This window comes from Mus musculus, chromosome X, assembly GCF_000001635.26.
Source record: "Mus musculus strain C57BL/6J chromosome X, GRCm38.p6 C57BL/6J".
In the NCBI taxonomy this organism is placed as follows: Eukaryota; Metazoa; Chordata; class Mammalia; order Rodentia; family Muridae; genus Mus; species Mus musculus.
The window spans coordinates 89,436,016-89,456,800 of record NC_000086.7 but is presented as its reverse complement, the minus strand read 5'-3'; the positions used below and the strand labels follow the sequence as shown (position 1 = coordinate 89,456,800).

At 35.6% G+C, this 20,785-nt stretch overlaps 1 pseudogene; it reads left to right on the top strand.

Annotated features, from left to right (window-relative positions):
- On the top strand, window positions 15,880–16,816 carry Gm6973 (predicted gene 6973; annotated as a pseudogene).
- The last annotated feature ends 3,969 nt before the right edge of the window (window positions 16,817–20,785 follow it).

Below are 20,785 nucleotides of genomic sequence, written 5' to 3'. Positions count from 1 at the left end.
CATATCTGGGCCATTGGAAAACAAAATGAAAGCAGCATGGGGAAGACAGCAATGGTTCAAAATTTTAGCATCAAAGCCATAGGCTCATATTTTCTGATACAAGTCAGATCTTACTTACCTCAGTATCTCATAACACTACATAAATATACTTAATACATGGTTACAGTCTTGTATTATTTATTCTCAGTAAAAACAATATGCAGAATGAGAAAAAGAGGTGGAATATGCAGGTGGACCATAACAAGACAGATTAAGATTGGCCCAGAGACAGTGTGATGGGGAAAAAAAGTCCCTAATGGAGTTCAGAGCCAGAAATATACTATATTTAGTAGACTTAACATAATAAACAAGTCTGTGTTAGATAAAATTATATATCATTTGTATGTGCTAAGGAGACCAAAAACTACATTTCGTATGGTTTCACATAATGAAGTATTTTACAAAATAGAAAATTTAAAATCTTATCTAGATACCTATATATGATATCCAATTCAAGCTATGCATCCACCCAGATATAGTTACTACATATTACAGACATGAGTTATGACATTTGTATTACTAACTTTATTGCAACATTGTTTGTTGTAAAGATCTCTCATGCAAGGAATTATTGATTAGGGCTGGAGAGAAGGCTCAGTGATTTAAAGCACTGACTGCCCTTCCATTGTTCCCAGGCTTCTATTCTCAGCACCAGTTCAGAGGCTCACAGCCACTGGTAACTTAAGTTCCAGAGCCTGCCATGGCCTCTCTGTCTTCTACTGGCAACCGACACGTATGCGGTACAGTAATATATATACAGATAAGAAGGTAAACACATTAAAAAAAATAGCATCCCATATACAATCACCAAACCCAGACACTACTGTGGATGCCAACAAGTGCTCTAACAGGAGCCTGATATAGCTGTCTCCTGATGGGCTCTGCCAGTGCCTGACAAATACAGAAGTGGATGCTCACAGACATCCATTGAACTGAGCATAGGGTCCCCAATGAAGTAGCTAGAGAAAGTACCCAAGGAGCTGAAGGGGTTTGCAACCCCAAAGAAGGAACAACATTATGATCTAACCAATGCCCCAGAGCTATCAGGGACTAAACCACCAACTAAAGAGTATATATGGTGAGACTCGTGACTCAAGCTGCATATGTAGCAGAGGATGGCCTAGTCGGTCATCAATGGGAGGATAGGGCCCTTGGTCCTGTAAAGGCTCTATGCCCCAGTGTAGGGAACTGCAGGGCCAGGAAATAGGAGTGGGTAGGTTGGTGAGAGGGGGAAGGAGATAGGGGATCTTCAGGGGGGGGGACCAGGAAAGGGGATAATATTTGAAATGTAAATAAAGAAAATATCTAATAAAAACTTTTTAAAAATTGTTGATTACCTATAGATCTGCTATTTAACTGCAAATATTACAATGTGCATCCATTAACTTGTTTGCAATATTGAATGGTAACAACTGGATTCTTCTTTCATCTGTTTCAAACACTGATTCATGTGTAATATACTGGTTTTTCACCACACTCATTTAAAATTATGAGTTGTTTATTTTTATATTTTCCATGAATTGTAAATTATATGTATATATATAATACCTATTTATTATTTTATAGAATCATAAAACAGTCCTGTTTTATGGGCTTTTTTGGATATTTTCTTTATTTATGTTTCAAATGTTATCCCCTTTCCTGGTACCCCTCCTGACACCCCTTATACCATCCCTCTCTGCATCTATGAGGGTGTTCCCCCACCCACCCACCAACTCCCACCTCCCTACCCTGGCATTCACCTATACTGGAGCATCAAGCCTTCACAGGTCCAAGGGCCCCTCTTTCCATTGATGCCTGAAAAGGCCATCCTCTGCTACATATGCGGCTGGAGCCATGGGTCCTTCCATGTGTACTCTTTGGTTGGTGGTTTAGTTGTATGTGATTTTAAAAATCAATGTTCTCTAGAATCACTATAATTGATCAGTGTTAAAACAGGACCCAATATCATTTCATCAGCATTGTTCATTGATGCTATATTTTTAGCATTTTTAGAGAAAGTTAGGGTACTATGTAAAAATATTAAGTATTTAAGTAAATGAGGAAGATTTTTGGCTTTTCCAAATAAAACTGTAAAGGACATGAAAAAAGTCTTAGTGATAATAATTAAATAACTAAAGTGAAGATGGGTAAATTTCCACCGCATCATCTTTTTCTAAAGAAAGCAAAATACTAGGGGCTTGTCACAGAAAGAGTAGGTCAAGAGTTTAGTAATAATAATAAAAAAAGATGATAGTAATAACTTAGGGTAAGAAATTAATAGGTTTGGGGTTAAAAGACTTTGTCTCATAAGAAAATTATATTTAGTTATTCTATTAATAACCATATATCTGCATTAAGTAACTATTGTGTATGTAAAATTAATATACATTATTTAGTATAGTTTATTCTATATATTGATCACCTTATTATTATTTTGAAGCAAAATATACTTAAATCATTAGAGAGTAAATCTGGTCAAGGCAGCAAAATAGATGAAAAATACAAAGATATATTAGTAACACCAAAATAAGACAATGAGAAATAATAATTACTGAACTAAAGTTATTCTTAAATAAGAAAAAAATCAACATTTAATCAGAATAGCAATATAATAAGAATCAATTGTGAATGATTATGTATTGCTGAAAAACTATAATTATATTTAAAAATTAAGAAATCATCTTTGTTTTATGTTATAGAGGTTTAGTTCTTTATTTAAAAATTTTAAGACTTATAAGGCTCATTTGAGTCTCTATTCCAATAAAATAAATGAAGAAATTGAAGACTATATTAAAGAATTTTTTAAAAAATTACTGAAGGGAAAAACCTACTAATATTAAAATCTGAATATAGTTTTTAATAATTCTAAAAATAGAAAAAACAGCATAAGTTAATTGTGGTTTCTAACTATGATGCAAAGGAGTAAATAAGATATTCTTAAATGTATTGTAAAAGCCTTTAGTCACATATGAACAACTGTTTATCCAAATAATTAGATGAAGTTTAGAATATTACAATATATTTTGGCAATGACATAGTCTTTTGGCATTGACATTTACAAATTGCAAAACTTTTAAAACTATGCGGGAACATGTGGCCTTATTTCCTTCTTCATACTTGCAATCAAGAAATACTGACAACAAAACTGAAATGTTGAGTAGTACTCCATTGTGTAAATGTACCACATTTTTTGTATCTATTGCTCTGTTGAGGGGCATCTGGGTTATTTCCAGCTTCTGGCTATTGTAAATAAGGCTGCTATGAACATAGTGGAACATGTGTCCATCTTACCAGTTGGAACATCTTCTGGATATATGCTCAGGAGAGGTGTTGAGGGATCCTCTGGTAGTACTATGTCCAATTTTCTGAGGAACCACCAGACTGATTTCCAGAGTGGTTATGCAAGCTTGCAATCCCACCAGCAATTGAGGAGTGTTCCTCTTTCTCCACATCCTCGCCAGCATCTGCTGTCACCTGAATTTTTTGTCTTAGCCATTCTAACTGGTGTGAGATGGAATCTCAGGGTTGTTTTGATTTGCATTTCGCTGATGATTAAGGATGCTGAATATTTTTCTAGTGCTTCTCAGCCTTTTGGTATTCCTCAGGTGAGAATTCTTTGTTTAGCTCTGAGCCCATTTTTTAATGGGGTTATTTGATTTTCTGGAGTCCACCTTCTTGAGTTCTTTGTATATATTGGATATTAGTCCTCTATCTGATTTAGGCTAGGTAAAGATCCTTTCCCAATCTGTTGATGGCCTTTTTTTTTGTCTCATTGATGGTGTCTTTTGCCTTACAAAAGCTTTTCAATTTTATGAGGTCCCATTTATCGATTCTCGATCTTACAGCACAAGCCATTGCTGTTCTATTGAGGAATTTTTCCCCCTGTGCCCATATCTTCGAGGCTTTCCCCCACTTTTTCCTCTATAAGTTTCCCTGTCTCTGGTTTTATGTGGAGTTCCTTAATCCACTTAGATTTGACATTAGTACAAGGAGATAGGAATGGATCAATTCACATTCTTCTGCATGATAACCTCCAGTTGTGCCAGCACCATTTGTTGAAAATGCTGTCTTTTTTTCCACTGGATGGTTTTAGCTCCCTTGTCAAAGATACTCACTAGTAAGTGAATATTAGCCCAGAAACTTAGAATACCCAAGATACAAGATACAATTTGCAAAACACATGAAACTCAAAAAGAACGAAAACCAAAGACTTTGCCCCTTCTTAGAATTGGGAACAAAACACACATAGGAGTTACAGAGACAAAATTTGGAGCTGAGACGATAGGATGGACCATCTAGAGACTGCCATACCCGGGAATCCATCCCATAATCAGCTTCCAAACGCTGACCTCATTGCATACACTAGCAAGATTTTGCTGAAAGGATCCTGATATAGCTGTCTCTTGTGAGGCTATGCCAGGTCCTAGCAAACACAGAAGTGGATGCTCACAGTCAGCTTTTGGATGGATCACAGGGCCCCCAATGAAGGAGCTAGAGAAATTACCCAAGGAGCTAAAGGGATCTGCAACCCTATAGATGGAACAAAAATACGAACTAACCTGTACCCCAGAGTTCTTGTCTCTAGCTGCATATGTATCAGAAGATGGCCTAGTCGGCCATCATTGAGAAGAGAGGCCCCTTGGTCCTGCAAATTTTATATGCCTCAGTACAGGGGAATGCCAGGGCGAAGAAGTTGGAGTGGGGGGGTAGGGGAGTGTGGGGGGTATGGTATGGGGGACTTTTGGGATAGCATTGGAAATGTAAATGAAGAAAATACCTAATTAAAAAAAAACCGAAATGTTTAGCCAAAATCTGCAAGTCAGAAACAAATCTATGAAGGAAGCTTCCTCATATTAATTTATGAGTCAGAACTATGCCTTTGATAAATTAATTCAAAAGTCTCTTCAGTGGTTTATTTAGAATTTCTTTTTAAATATTTATGCAATATCAGTTTACATAACCTGAAAGGACAACTATGAGTTTCAAGTAGATAGTAAGAAGCCTGACTACCATCTGTTTTAATTACTCATCTACCAGTTGCCATTTTTATTGTGTTGAGATTACTGCCTGCATACTTTTCATCTAAAGCATACCGTTTCCTAATAACTATAAAAAAAGTAATCTAGAGAGCTCAAAATAGTGGTATACTCTTTTAATCCTATCATTTGGACAGCAATGGTAGGAGGATTGCTGTCATTTTGAGGCCAGCCTAGTTTACATAGTGAGTTCTAGGACAGCCAGATCCTCATAGTATTGAAACAAAACACAAAACAATAAAAAAAAAATTAGAATAATTTTGGTGTATTATCATTTATGTCAAAATATAAGACAGGAAATATTGAAGTATTAATAGCAAGCGATTAATATTTCCTGCATAAGAAAATGTACTCTTAAATGTTCTCAATGAAAATATTGCCACTAAAATATACCCTATGTATGTTTTATTCATAGTCATATGGTGGCCATTTTTTCTTATATTCATTTTGAAATCCAAAGGCAAATTCTTCTTCCAGAAGCAGCAAGAAAATATTTTCCCCAAATCATGTTTTTATTTTTAATTTGTAGTTTTTTATATTTTTAATTGAAAATATTTTTTTTCATACACACTATATTGTCATCATGGTTCATGGTTTTACCTTCCACCTTCCCCAACCCCCCGATTCTCTCTAGTGCCCTACCATCCCAACTCCATGCCTCCTTTTTCTCTTTCTTAAGAAAACAAACAAATAAAACAAACTAGAATTTAAGATAAATGATTAATAAACAAAAAATGCAGAAGAAACACACACACACAACAAAACCCATAAACACAAAATCTAGCCATACAATGGTGATGCACGCCTTTAATCCCAGCACTTTGGAGGCAGAGGCAGGCAGATTTCTGAGTTCGAGGCCAGCCTAGTCTACAGAGGACAGTCAGGGCTACACAGAGAAACCCTGTCTCGAAAAACTGAAAAACAAAACAAAACAAAACACCAAAATCTGAAACCATAATATACATCAGAAGACCAGTAAAAAAATTTAAAGCCCAAATGAAGCAGTATATCTAAAAAATTGCCATTATTTTGTGGTGGACATTGACTTCTGTGCATAGCATCTGCCAGTAAGAAAAAAAATTATTAACTATCATCTTTACTTTTCATCATCTGTTAAACCTGTGGAATTACACATTTCTCTAAGATGGTTAAATATTTTGATTTTTCTCTGATGGGCTCAGTTCTTAACTGGCATCAGAAGCACTGGCATAATTATCAAAATTTCATGACCAAATTCATTACTGAGATTTAAAATTATAACCTCAGTGGATGTTCAAATGGAATCTGTATGAAAAAGATATTTTTGCATCCTCATGTACATTAACACACTACTCAAAATACCTAACACACAGAAACATTCTGTCTATCAGCTGCAAAAATGGGTAATGCAAATATGGTACATAAACACACTTGCCTCCAATTTAGTTATAAGAATAAAATAAAAACTTGTCATTCACTCTAATCTTAGTGGACAGGAAATCTTTAGGACACAGACACAGATAAACATGTACTACATGATCTCCTCTTAAGTGTAGTCTGAAAGTGTTCATCTCATAATGATTAGGATGTTAGTTATTAGTTTCTATGGAAAGAATGTGTTAGGAATAGAAAAATAAACTTAATCAATTGGGTTCTAAGTTGTTGTTAAGGAGAACAATGAATTTCTGGTTGCTATTGCAAACAACGTTGATTGTGAATAAAATCCAAAAATAGAGATTTTTTCAGTCACCATAAAATATATTAATCATTTTCATCATAGGAATTATAAATGATGTAGGAAATAGTTTAAATATATTTTCCCTTACCTAAAACTACATAATGTTATGTATTATGCTTAGAACCATAGGCAAAAATGTATATTCCAATCCAAGCAAACTCTCCCATACTGTAGCGAATGTGAGAAACTTTTTAAAGCTCAAGATGAAGACAGTATATAATGGTTGTGGGCTCCACCATAAACAAGATATTTATACAGTCCCTACTAAGTCTCAGGGAATATTAGAAAAGAGGGAGCAGGAAGTTTGTGAATGACAGAATGTAGGGTAGGACACTATGAAATGTTATTCTTCAATTTCACCAGAACTATTATAGTGATTAACTCACATTTTTTTAAACTTGCACTGGGGCTAGAGATGACCAGCCCTAGCAACAATAAGTAAAGGAAATAGGAGGGGCTCTCTGGTCCCTACTCTTCTTCTAAACTATTGGCTATTTATAGACTCTGGGAGAGGGTGGAATCACTGTCTTTAGTTATGGGTCTATTGATGAAATCCAACATGAATAGATCGCTTCAAACCAACAGACACACAGAAATTCCTAGTTAATCTCATTGGACCACAAAACAAAATGAGTAGAGATGAGGGGGAGAGAATTTCAGGGAAGAAGATGCTGACAAGGGGAGTAGGCAGGTGGAAGTTTCAGGGGTATTCATTGTGTACAGATTAAGAACTATCTGAATATGTAGATAAAAAAAAAGGTCTAGCGTTAAAAAAGTATATTATGCCATTGGTATGCATGAATTTATTTTGTTTTTGTTTTCTGCAGTCATAAGTATATATAAAAAAATAAGAACCCTATTTTAGGACTACAATTTAGAAGTATATACCAAATCTGCACATACTTTGATTCAGCAATTTTACCTCAGGAACACATTAAATAAACATACTCATGATAGGTATGTCATAAATATAGTAAAATATGAACATGAACACTAAGAGGTATACAATAACATGCTGTCATATTATAAACTTTAGAGTAGAGAGAGAGAGAGAGAGAGAGAGAGAGAGAGAGATAGGTCACTGTTATTTGTACAATAGAACCCATGTTCAGCCATTAGGAACAATGGGACATGGGCTGACATGAAACAGTGAAAATGACTCAATCATTCACACATTCAACAAACATTGAAATGCACACCAAGTTCTTGTCATCAGTGATGCAGCTGTGAGCAAGAAAACATCCTGGCTTTTAAAATGTAGTGAAAGAAGCATACAATAAATGGGAAAACAAATTTACATATCATGATGCATAATGCATTGTAGTGACAGATATTATGAGGAAAAATAGACTCAAAATATATATTTCTCATTCAAAATCATTAGAATGTTTGGCCACTCTGGTCCTACCTTCTTTAACAATATACACAAATAACCACATATTTAATTATAGTTGAGAAACATTTGCAAAGGATCATTAAGGCCTCAGTGAGGGATACTGAGAAAATAAATTGTGACATAAAATATTGAATAAATATTATACAAATTGTCAATAATATTTAGCATTAATGCTTACCACGTTCCAACAGATCTTTGTAAAGTAGTGCTATTCACAAAGGACTTATTGTTCATTGCTCATTTTAAAAAGGTCTTACTGCAATTAACATAATAAAAGTCAGATAGGTACATTGGCTTTTAAATTCCATTTGAATTTTTCTTCCCTAACTGCTTGTTCATTGTTTCCATTCCACCATTGACATGTTCCTATCACTCTTGACTCCACACATAGGCATCCTCTTTGGTGTAAACAACTTCTAGCTCATTTGAATTAATACAAAACCCCATTCTATTTAACTAATATCCTGGAGTTAGTAATAGTTTGAAGTTTTTCTCAACTCAGATGGAAATGACAAATTGAAAGCATGCCTATTAATATTCACATGTGTCATCAAATACTACTGAAATAAGCAGTTTTGAAATGAAGTACAGAAATGCATTTTCCTGTGCCAAGCAAATTTTCTGTATTTCTCTGCACATTTACCTAAAAGTTCTTTAGATATGTGCACATTTATCATTTTATCAGAATGACATTTAATATATTAAGGAAAAAAGCTAACAAAATATCAAATTTAATATCCAGATCAAATGGTACCAATCCATTCACTAACTACACGAATCTAACAAGGTTATAGCTCTTCATAAAGTATCTAATTTTTATCATAAATTATTTGTACATGAAAGAGATCTGTTACCTTATCTTTCCTTCACTTATTTCTGAAAAACTTGTCTTAAGAGAAATGTATATGTAATGTTTAAATCTGTATTGTGCAAATTTAAGTTCTTATCAGGATGACAGAACAAATATATTAAAAAACTTTAAGAATAAAATTAATTTTAAATTCTACCTAATTACTTAATGTATGCCTAAAGTCTTGAAAATTGACTGTTGAAATTGAAAGATTGAGTTACATATAATGGGAACATTCAAAATGTAATAAAATTAATCTTCATTGAAGTATCTTTTTCTGTGTTTGTTCTATATTAAAAGTAAGTGGATGCTCACAGTCAGCTATTGGATGGATCACAGGGACCCCTGTGGAGGAGTTAGAGAAAGTACCCAAGGAGCTGGGGGGATCTGCAACCCTATAGGTGGAACAAAAATATGAACTAACCAGTACCCCCCGAGCTCGTGTCTCTAGCTGCATATGTATCAGAAGATGGCCTAGTAGGCCATCAGTGGAAAGAGAGGCCCATTGGTCTTGCAAACTTTATATGCCTCAATACAAGGGAACACCAGGGCCAAGAAGTGGGAATGGGTGGGTCGGGTAGTGGGTGGGGGAGGGTGCAGGGGACTTTTGGGATAGCATTGCAAATGTAAATGAAATGAATACCTAATAAAAAAGAAAACAATAAAAAATAAGAATGCCATTATTATTACTAACATACTGACCAGAGAAATATCCAAGATTTTTTTGTATAACAGTATTTTCATAATTATTGTATATGCTATCATTTTTTATTTTAAAATTTAATAATTATTCATTTTATTTGCCCTAAATTATATTACAACAAGTAGCAGAGACTGAATTCACATGGATTGGTAAATTATGGGCAAGTGGTACCTAATGAAAAAAACTGGTATTTGGAACTTTGGATTAAAGATATAGAAAGAATATTAGCAGAAATAATGCTATCAGAATAAAGGTAATTTGGGTTTGAGATTGGGGATGTTAATTCTGTTATGAAGTACTTTATGTAAATCTTGTGTGTCTGTGGAAAATTACTTTGCTTCTTTACTTAAGACAGAGTTCCATGTAGTCTAGGTAGGCCTAAAACTCAATATTTAACTAAGGACAATTCTGAACTCCTGATTCTCCAATTCCTACTTTCCAGATAGTAGGATTACAGGCATGTGCTAATATACTCAGCACACAGCCAATATATTTGATTTAACTGAAAATATTTTGTAAGCAGCTAGAAAATTGCAAGAGTATTGATTTAGAATTTCAATCAGGAATAGGAGTACAGGTATTGTTTAAAAAATGACTGTTATGTTTCAAATACATTCCAAATAGCATCACTGTCCTCTTTGCTTTATTTGTATGAACATGGAAAGGTTTACTCTAAAATTGTTTGTTACTATAATTGTTACATTCGTATTTCTGCTATGGGAAGATTAACTAAACATGTATATCAAAGATGATATGTAAAGTTCTAAAGAGGACTCACAAAGACACAATTCACCTATCTCTAAATATGAAGGAGGTGTCCTGATTGACAGGTGAAATAAAACCAGAGTGGAGAAAGAGCTTTTATAAAGGTATACACATTTTTCATTTTTACTGCTCATTTTTGTATTTATCCTAATTTGATATTCATAAATACTGTCCAGAAAAGACATTTTAAGCAAAAGAACATGGCTTAGTCTCAGAACACATATCATTGAGATATGATAAGTGAAATGGTTTGTGTGGAGCTTTCTGACAATGGTAGATTCTGAAATGATTTGACTTTTCCAAAATAATATTTTTTCTTTAGTTGTATGTATATATGTACATGCATATATGTGCATATGTCAGTGCAGGTTTCCATGGAATACAGAAAGAGAGCATCAGATGGTCTGGAGCTGGAATTTCAGGTAGTTGTGAGCTGCCTGGGTTGGAGATTCTCAATTCAGAGTCAGTGTTCAATGTATAAAAAACTAGCATTTTTAAACTGATGATTTATGAGCTCTGAAATAAAGCAGTTTAACAATAAATTGGCTCTCTCTCTCTTTGACACTCATAAATTAGATACTTTTCAGAAGCTCTTACTGGTTTTATCTTCAATATCCTCATCTAAAATAAATATGTACCCATACCCTTTTCTCAATAAAATATGTATATAGCATAGTAGAATTGTCCTGTCTATAATTAAGAAAGTAACTAGTATGTATGTGATAATTCACACAGACTACACATTCTTGTGAATAGGAACTCAAAGAGAATTCTTCTTACTTTAAGTGGTAAACTACTACTATTTAGGTTTCAAATACTACATTTCCAAATTGACATTTTAACCTATATATAAGTATTTTTGCAAGTTTTTGCAATGTTTTGAAATTTAAAACAAACACTTAATGCTAATATATAAAAATTAAAGTGTAAGGCATTAAGTGCCATGATAGCCCACAGGAAAGACAGAATCTACCTGTCTATTGAGCCATGAGCAAAATTTCCATTCTTTGGCTGTATTCCTAACACAATCACAGTTTGCATTAGGAACTTCCAGAAGCCATATTTTCTTGTGATATATATTCACTGTATTTGTTAATTTAAAATAGCAACAATTTCATCTGTCATACCCGTAATGCTAGCACTATTGAGTCTGAGATAAGATATTGCCTTAAGATTGAGGCTGGTATGGATGACACTGTGAATTCTGGCACAGTTTAAACTTCAGAGTAAGACTATTATCTCAAAAACCCCTAAATAAGTAAATGAATTCACAGATACACAGATATTGCAACAATTTAAATAAAAAGTCACATACATAAGTGCATTCTATGAAGAAAATAATTTAAGCATATAAGCATGAAACAATTATGATCAAAAGGTTATGAAGATTAATTTACTTTTTCCCCTTAAATGTTAAGTCTTTTAAACAAAAGGCCTCCAGATTATTAAAGCACACTTTGTCATGTGCAATAGCAAATCCTTCTAAGAAACTATCAGTGTGGGTTTGACTCTTGAATCTCTCTTTAAATAGACTCCATAGGGAAGCCTTGATAAAGAATACAATGGCAGAGAAGACATTTCTAGTCAGTTGGAAAGCATTGAGTCTTTTAAAAGCAATAACTTTTTTTAGTATAGAATTAATAATATCCCCAAAAGGAGCTGTCTACAACTAAATCTGGCATTACCATTTTACCAGGTCAGATGAGGTTGAGGAGGGCAATACTGCATGTACTGTGAAGAGTTTGAAATTATTGTCTTTAAAAAAATATACACAATATCTCCTCACCTGACCTAACCCCTGAGACTTAAGTAAAAGCTGAATGGCAGTTCTTCTAAGGTAAAAGTTTCCAGCAAATAGACTGAGGTCACAGTTTTGTACTCATCTGATTGACAGTAAGATTGCCTAGAAGTAACTTTATAGAAGTGATAAAAATATGCAATGGCTAGGTTAAACAAATTGCCCTCCAACAACTTTTAATATTGTGCTGTTTCCCAATAGAATACTCTCCCTCATAATCATAAGCCTCAACATTAAATGTATTAGTCTTTTGTTTTCCAAGTGTTTGGTTTTACGTGGTGTGTGTGTGTGTGTGTGTGTGTGTGTGTCTATGTATGCTAAATGCTTTTTTGTTTTTGTTTGTTTATTTTTTTCTGTTTGGTTGTTTTTTTTTTTTTTTAATTTGTCTGTGTGTCTTCTTTTTTTTCTTTTTTTCTTCTTTTTTTTTTTTCCTTTTTTTTCCCCCTTTGGTTTTTCGAGACAGGGTTTCTCTGTATAGCTCTGACTGTCCTGGAACTCACTTTGTAGACCAGGCTAGGCTCAAACTCAGAAATCTGCCTGCCTCTGCCTCCCTGAGTGCTGGGATTAAAGGTGTGTGTCACCATGCCTGGCATGTGTTTTCAAATAAGAGAGAAAAATAAGATGTGGAGTTGGATGGATGAGGAAGATATGAGAGGAAAATCTGTAATCAAATGTATTGTGTGAATTATATTAAAATCAAAAGGTGAACAGCCACTTCTATTGATAAAGGAATGGGAAGAAAACAAATCCCAAAGAAAAGAGGAATACTAAAGCTTACCCATTTTCATGGGGTCCTTGTGTATGGCTTACTGGCTAGTAATCTGCCACTCAGATACATACAGGTACATGAGAGAACTATAAACTGCTTTATTTCCTTAGAAGGCATTTCTTTGTAAATTCAGAGGTGAATCATCAATTTTGTAAAGAGAATTCAAGTACTAAATATTCAATTGCCTATAGAATTTTCAGAGTTAATGCAAACAACACATAGTAGCACAAATATCCTTGAAAACTTTAAATTTAATTTACAAAAACTGAGTAATTTTTTAAGTAACTATCAGAATGTCCTATCTAAACAAGCCCTGTAATTAAATACTTTGTGAAGTTGAAAATAGAATCCCAGGCATAGCAAAGTATACCTGTGGGTGAGGATTCCATGTCAAAGAACAAACAACATCAGGTAAGAGATGACATCATCAAGTGGAATGCTCAAAATATTCAGCAGAAAAGAATTAGGGAAGTTGAGACAGTCAGCTTGCTTTAGCAGTTGAGCTTTCTCTCAATAGCTTACCTTCCAAATTCTCCTTCTGACTGTAAGCTCTACTATAACATGGGATAAGAGAGGTAGGAAATGTTTTACTTTCTCACTTTTCTCAAGACAGAATGTTTTCTCTATTGTGGTGTTTACTCTCCCATTCACAGTTACAGTGGGCAGCCCATACCATGAGAAAGTGGCTCTGGAGGTGATAGCAATGATTAGGTATGAAGTTGGGGTGAGGCAACAAGACAGCTGTGCTTCCAGAACAAGTTTTCCATTGAATTCAATGTATATTACTACTTCTAAAATCAGAAATGAAGTAAAAATAGTCACCATTATTATTTTAATACAATATTATAAATTTTAGGGAGCAATCAAGACATGTGATTGATAAAACAATTACATTTACAATAAAATCATAATGCCATACATAAAAATAAGTAAAAACCTCATTTTTCCATGTTCTTTGCTCATTCTTTAACAAGAACACTTTCTGGTTTATAATTAGTCTTAAGTGCTCCCTCTGCTCTAAGTAAGAGCACCCTTAAATGAAGCTACTAGAAATAGGGACTTGTCATTGACAAATAACTCTATGGTTTAAATTCTTCCTACAGATGCCCATATATTTTGGTTGATTTATTTGCTAACACATAAATTTCCCATTTGTAAATCTATATTTTGGCTGTTACTCCTCCACAGCACAATCATAAAAAGGTTTTACATATACTTTTATTTGTTTCTATAAAGACTGTCTGTATTCACTATGGGTTAAACAAAGGCACAGGGCTTATCAATATGGACTCATCAGAATATTTTAAGAAATTTGTCTTTGACAAATGTAATGCCTTTTCATAAACAAAACATTAATGCCCATAATTTAAAGACGTTTGAGTTGTCAATAGAAAATTGAGAATTACTGGTGCATGGAATATATAACAACATGTACTAAATCTACAATTTTAAATAAAATCATGAGGAAAATAATTGTATATGGAGAAGAAATAGATTCCAATTGCAATTTGATACACTTCAGAGTTCAGGAGCCAGAAAAATAAAGGATGAATCAAGAAAGAAGACTGAAGGAAAAATAGTAATTATCTTGTTAGATATGTGTACTATCAAATATTATTTAAATTGAATTTGAATAATTTGAAGTGTTAGTAATGAATGAAAAAAGCATAAGCATTGAAGAATTGACCAGTTAAATAGGAAACTGGTAAATTATAAATGACCATAACAGAACAGTTTATATAAAATAGTTGGGAGAATCAGATATAAAAGTAATTGAATGATCCTTTCTTCCATCCCAGCTCCAAACTTTGTCTCTGTAACTCCTACCATGTTTATTTTGTAACCCATTCTAAGAAGGAACAAAGTATCCACATTTTGATCTTCCTTCTTCTTGAGTTTCATGTGTTTTGCAAATTTTATCTTGTGTAGTCTAAGTCTCTGGGTTAATATCCACTTATCAGTGAGTACATATCATGTGTGTTCTTTTATGATTGGGTTACCTCACTCAGGATGATGTTCTCCAGATCCATCCATTTGCCAGATAATTTCATAAATTCACTGTTGGATCTATCCCATATACAATCACCACACCCAGACTCTATTGCATATACCAACAAGATTTTGCTGACAGGACCCTGATATAGCTATCTCTTGTGAGGCTATGCCAGTGCCTGGTAAATACAGAAGTGGATGCTCACAGTCATCTATTGGATGGAACACAGGGCCCCTAAAGAAGGAGCTAGAGAAAGTACCCAAGGAGCTGAAGTGGTCTGTAATCCTATAGGTGGAAAAACAATATGAACTAACCAGTACCACAGAGAACTGTGTCTCTAGTTGCATATGTAGCAGAGGATGGCCTAGTCGGCCATCAATGGGAGAGGCCCTTGGTCTTGGGAAGATCATATGCCCCAATACAGGGGAATGCCAGGGCCAGGAAGCAGGAGTTGGTGGGTTGTGTAGCAGGGTGGGGGGAGGGTATAGGGAACTTTTGGGATAACATTTGAAATGTAAATGAAGAAAATGTCTAATAAAAATTAATAAAAAGAATAATTGAATGAATCAATGTGAATCAAATAAGGTATTATGACATGAGAAATAATGTAATACTTGTCTACAGGAATAATCTCAGTGGGAAAACTGACAGTGCACAGCATAAGCCTTCAACCTTTTTCTGTACAGGTCCAGATAATAAATAGTTTAGATTCTCTGTGATGCATTATTATGGTTGTGACCTGTAAAAGCTTGTTTTCTATCAAATGGAAGGATTTAGTTTATGCATCATGTTTTCTGATCTGTAATACAGGGTAAAAGAGAATAACACGAGGGTTCTTCAAGAAGTAGAGATGGCAAATTGCGGATCTTGGTACATAGGATGACCAGTCCTACAGCAGCTTGAGTGGCTGTAGAAGTGTCCCATGGCAGTGCTGGTGGCTATGGGTCCGGAAGCCTAAAGGAACTATCCACAGAACCCCCATACACAGCTTACATAGGAAATCTCCTTTTAAAACTAGTTCCAGGTGACATAGATGCTATCTTTAAGGATCTCAGTATATAGTGTGTCCGGCTAGTTAGAGACAAAGACAGGCAAATTTAAAGGATTCTGCTATATAAAATTTGATGAGGTGGATTCCCTAAAGGAATCTATGACTTATGATGGAGCAATTTTGTGACAGGTCACTTTGTTTGGCAAAAGGCAGAAAACAAGATAAAGTTAGCTTCGGATTCAGGAGCAGAAGGGATAACAGAGGAATGGGTGGCTCTCAAGAATCTAGCGGTGGACCGGATTCCCGGGATGACTTCAAATCTGACTCCATTGATGGATGACTTTTTAGGGGGTGGTGGGCAGTGCAGTCACCCTGGGGATCGGCGAGCAGACTCTCCAATGGAGAGTCACTTTCAAGATGGTCCTCCTCTGCTCGGTTCCAACATGGACTTCATAGAACTCACAGAATAGCACAAGAGAGCACAGCTGCAGCTTAAACCTCAGACAGTGGCAACACCCCTCAAACAAGTAGCCAGTCCCAACTTAGCCACTTTGGGGGATACAGGTCCAGAGAGGAGCAAAAATGAGCTTAGGTTGGGTAGAAATGGGGCATGAGGAGCTGGAGCAAGACTACAGCAAGACCACAGCCTGTGGGTCTGAAGGCCCCATTCCAGCCTGGCACTGTCCAACTTAAGGAGGAAACACAGAGCTTGTGAGTTCTGGTCAGCAATTAACAAATGGTTTCTAGGAAATTCTTGACTTTGCTATACCTATCTAGTGCCTGTTTTGTGCTTTCTTTCTCTCCCTTCTCACTCCTGGCCTCTTCCTGCTCCTTCTCACAAGCTGTGGATTTGGATCTTGTGTGGAAGGTGGGCTGAGGTGCTTCATCCTTCTTTGCTTTCTTTCTTTCCTTTATGTTCCCTGGCTATGCTCCAGGTGTGCTGTTCTTTGCTTTTTCTCAGAGCATCTCTCCAACCTGCATGTCGAGTTCTGTGTTGCTGTGGCTTCTGGGAAAGAGCTGGAGCTACTAGCTAGGTGACTGCTGGCAACTTGTTGGTATCCAGCTGGGATGAGCATGAAGAATTGGAGACATCTTGCTTTAAAAGACAGAAACATTCTTGCTGGTTCTGACAGGTTGCTGTGTTTGGGGGCCTATCACGTACCAAAGCATCCTGTTCAGGCATAGCAGGCTCCTGTCAAACAGCAAGACCAGAAGGGTATAGGGGAGTCTGGACATTCTGCACTGGTGTGCCAATGGCCACATGTCTTTACTCTTGCTCACTCTAAGACCAAGTAGAAGCTTGGAATTTCCCTGAATTTCTTTGGCCATGGAGGCCCCTTGGGGGCACAACCCCTGAAACTAATTGCTTCCTGCAGCTGAGGACTATAGAAAGCAAGGGTGGTGCTGGAGCTGTACCAGGCAGCTGTGCTTACACTGAGTCTGTGCTCTTTCCTTTGCATCTGTCTGTTCCAGGGTGCTTTTCCCAAGAGGCTGCTCCCTGACTGTAGCTCAAGGCCTAGACCTGGCACTTTCTCTGATCAGTTGCACAGCTGTTGAAACACTTAGTACTTGGATGTCTAGAAACCACTATGTTTGCTGCTTCCTTTGTGGGCCAGACCCCTGCTCCCCCCAGACAGTGTTGAGCACTCACTTAAGAGCAAGGGTATCAGGCTTTGCTTTTAGCTTGAACATCTATGTGTCAACAAATGGAAAATGATTTGGCACCACCAAGTCTCCATCTGTACCAGTTGTATCAGGGAGCGATCTGACAGCCACTAGAGCCTTAAAGAGGGCTGAGTAGTGCACAGCTTCCTTATTAGCTAGCAGTTTGCTGCCAGCCTACCCCTTGGCTAATGATTGTCTTTGTCACAAAGGCAATTTACAGAACTTTCACTTCTTCCCTTGTCTGCCATCTTCTCTGCTTCTGGCATAAGAACCATTTGCTAACACCAATATCTAACAAGACAGATATGCATTCCGTGGTGGTAATCAAGTCTGATACTTTCAGATGATCTAATCCATTTCCAACGCAGAAAAGACAGAACAGGCACGTCCATCCACGCTGCTGGACTCACAGCTGACTCTGTAAGAATGGAATTCCAAACACTTAATACATTCAGTTCTATGACCAAAAGTGATACTATGGCTATGGTATTTTGTGAATGATCTTTTAAGTAAAAACAAAACAAAACAAAACAAAACAAAACCCTCTTACATAAAAAGAGAGAAAGAGAATAAAACAAGAAATCAAAGTTTTGAATAGGGAAGCCTTTGTCAGATCTAATATGTATAGATATAGATCATAACTTGCTGTAAGCTAAAACAGTTTCATTCACTTTAATAAAACGTTAAAGAAAAAATATGGGCCTATTACAAGTATGCCAAGATTATAAAATATTTTATTCCATCTTTTTTTCCAAAATAGGAAATATTAAATCATATTCTTGTCATAAGTTACCTAGCTCAGTTCTTGAAAACATCTTCTGCCTGTCCATTGTCCTGTTAGCACTAATATATCATTTTATTGTAAAGGAAAATCATGAAAATACAGGTGTCTTCTAATGGGTTCTTGCATAATTCTAACTCTACTTTCTATTCTTTAAATGTGCTAAAAAATAATAACTGGATTGGGATAAGAAGTCAAATGGCCAGAATTCTTTAACTCTTTTATCATATCAAACTGGGTTCTAACTATATGCCAATTCATTCCTTTATTTTCCTTTGAGTCATAGTAAGAAAGCAAATAAATCACCATGATAATTTCTTTCCAAGCCATTTGTTTTCAACTTCAAAGAAGGTTTTTCTAAATATACTTAGCTTAGTAGAGAGATGTTTGTTCCCATTGTATAAAACAACTAAATTTTGACATCAGTGCAATTTAGAAAGCATTTTATTTTGTGAAGGTGTACTTTTCTGGCAGCCAACATCACATTAACAGAAAGTGCTGCAAACTACAGAGATTGCAAAAGTAATAGCAGGGAGGATACAGATATTTGAGAAACTCCTGTTTTCTGAGCAATTGAATATATTGACAAGTGCTTTCCAGCCTGCCCATCTTCTCTACTTTTTTGAATTTTGAAGTAATTGCAAATGTCAGAGTACTAGGCTCTACTGGGTTTGAGACCATATTATTTCTGTCTTGTGAATAAGAAGCCTGAAGCCACATTATAAAATGAGTTTAAAGAAGAAACAGCATAGATGGATTTTTAAAATTTTAAAAGCAAGTGTATCAGAGTTCAGAGAGAATATTCTGAAAATAGTATCTTACATTCATGCTGAGAACTTAAAGTGCATTTATGATAGCATTAATTTTTTTCTCTACATAGCATGATGCTCCATAATTCTTGGTAAGAAATAAATACCACATTTGAGGAGAAATGAGAGTAAACCTTGACTGATGTTAGATTTATTCTTGATAAAGGGGACATAATTTGGGCTATACTAAAACATCAGGGCATTTTAAGTTACAGGCAAAACACAGTTTCACAATCCAGACCAACAAATTTAGGCATGCAGTATCTAAGATTTTGGTTATTTATTTATTCATAAAATAAAAATATTACTTCAAAAGTTGACAAGAGTTGTGTGTCTTTATTTGTAGAAAGCTTAGAGTTTTCGTGTAGTATGTAATTGGCAGAGTGATATTTCTGTCAATTACATAAAAATAACATTTAAGAGCCGGGTGTGGTGGGGCATGCCTTTAATCCCAGCACTCAGGAGGCAGAGGCAGGCAGATTTCTGAGTTCTAGGCCAGCCTGGTCTACAAAGTGAGTTCCAGGACAGCCAAGGCTACACAGAAAAACCCTGTCTCAGAAAAAAAACAAAAATAAAAACAAAAACAAACAAAACAAAAAACAAACAAAAATATAAGAAAAACTTATTAATAAAGAATGAACTGACAAAATAAAATAGTTTATTCTGTCTAATGCTAATTACTGACCTGTAATTCTATGCAATTAATAAAAATAGCTTTATTTTTCTATCTCAGAGATTATAGCAAATTATTGAACACCTTTGAGCAATACATTAAAAGGCCAGTGACTAAGCTACATTATCAAAACAGCCATGGAAGGAGTTACAGAGACAAAGTTTGGAGATGAGACAAAAGGATGGACCATCTAGAGACTGCTGCACCAGGGGATCCATCCCATAATCAGCCTCCATAAGCAGTCACCATCGCATACGACAGCAAGATTTTTTTGAAAGGACCCTAATATAGCTGTCTCTTGTGAGGCGACGCCAGTGCCTGGCAAACACCGAAGTGGATGCTCACAGTCAGCTATTGGATGGAACACAGGGCCCCCAATGGAGGAGTTAGAGAAAGTACCCAAGGAGCTAAAGGGGTCTGCAACCCTATCGGAGGAACAAAAATATGAACTAACCAGTACCCCCAGAGTTCGTGTTTCTAGCTGCATATGTAGCAGAAGATGACCTAGTCAGCCATCATTGGGAAGAGAGGCCCCTTGGTCTTGCAAACTTTATATGCCCCAGTACAGGGGAACACCAGGGCCAAGAAGTGGGAGTGGGTGGGTAGGGGAGTGCGGCAGGGAGATGGTATGGGGGACTTTTGAGATAGCATTTGAAATGTAAATGAAGAAAATACCGAATTAAAAAAAAAGAATTTTCATGATGTACTCCATAAATTTCTATAGTTCCAATATTAATTGAATAAGAAATTTGAAAGAAATTACGATTAAACTTGCTCTAAAATAATGGTAGGTACACTATTGGAGAGGTCCACTTAGT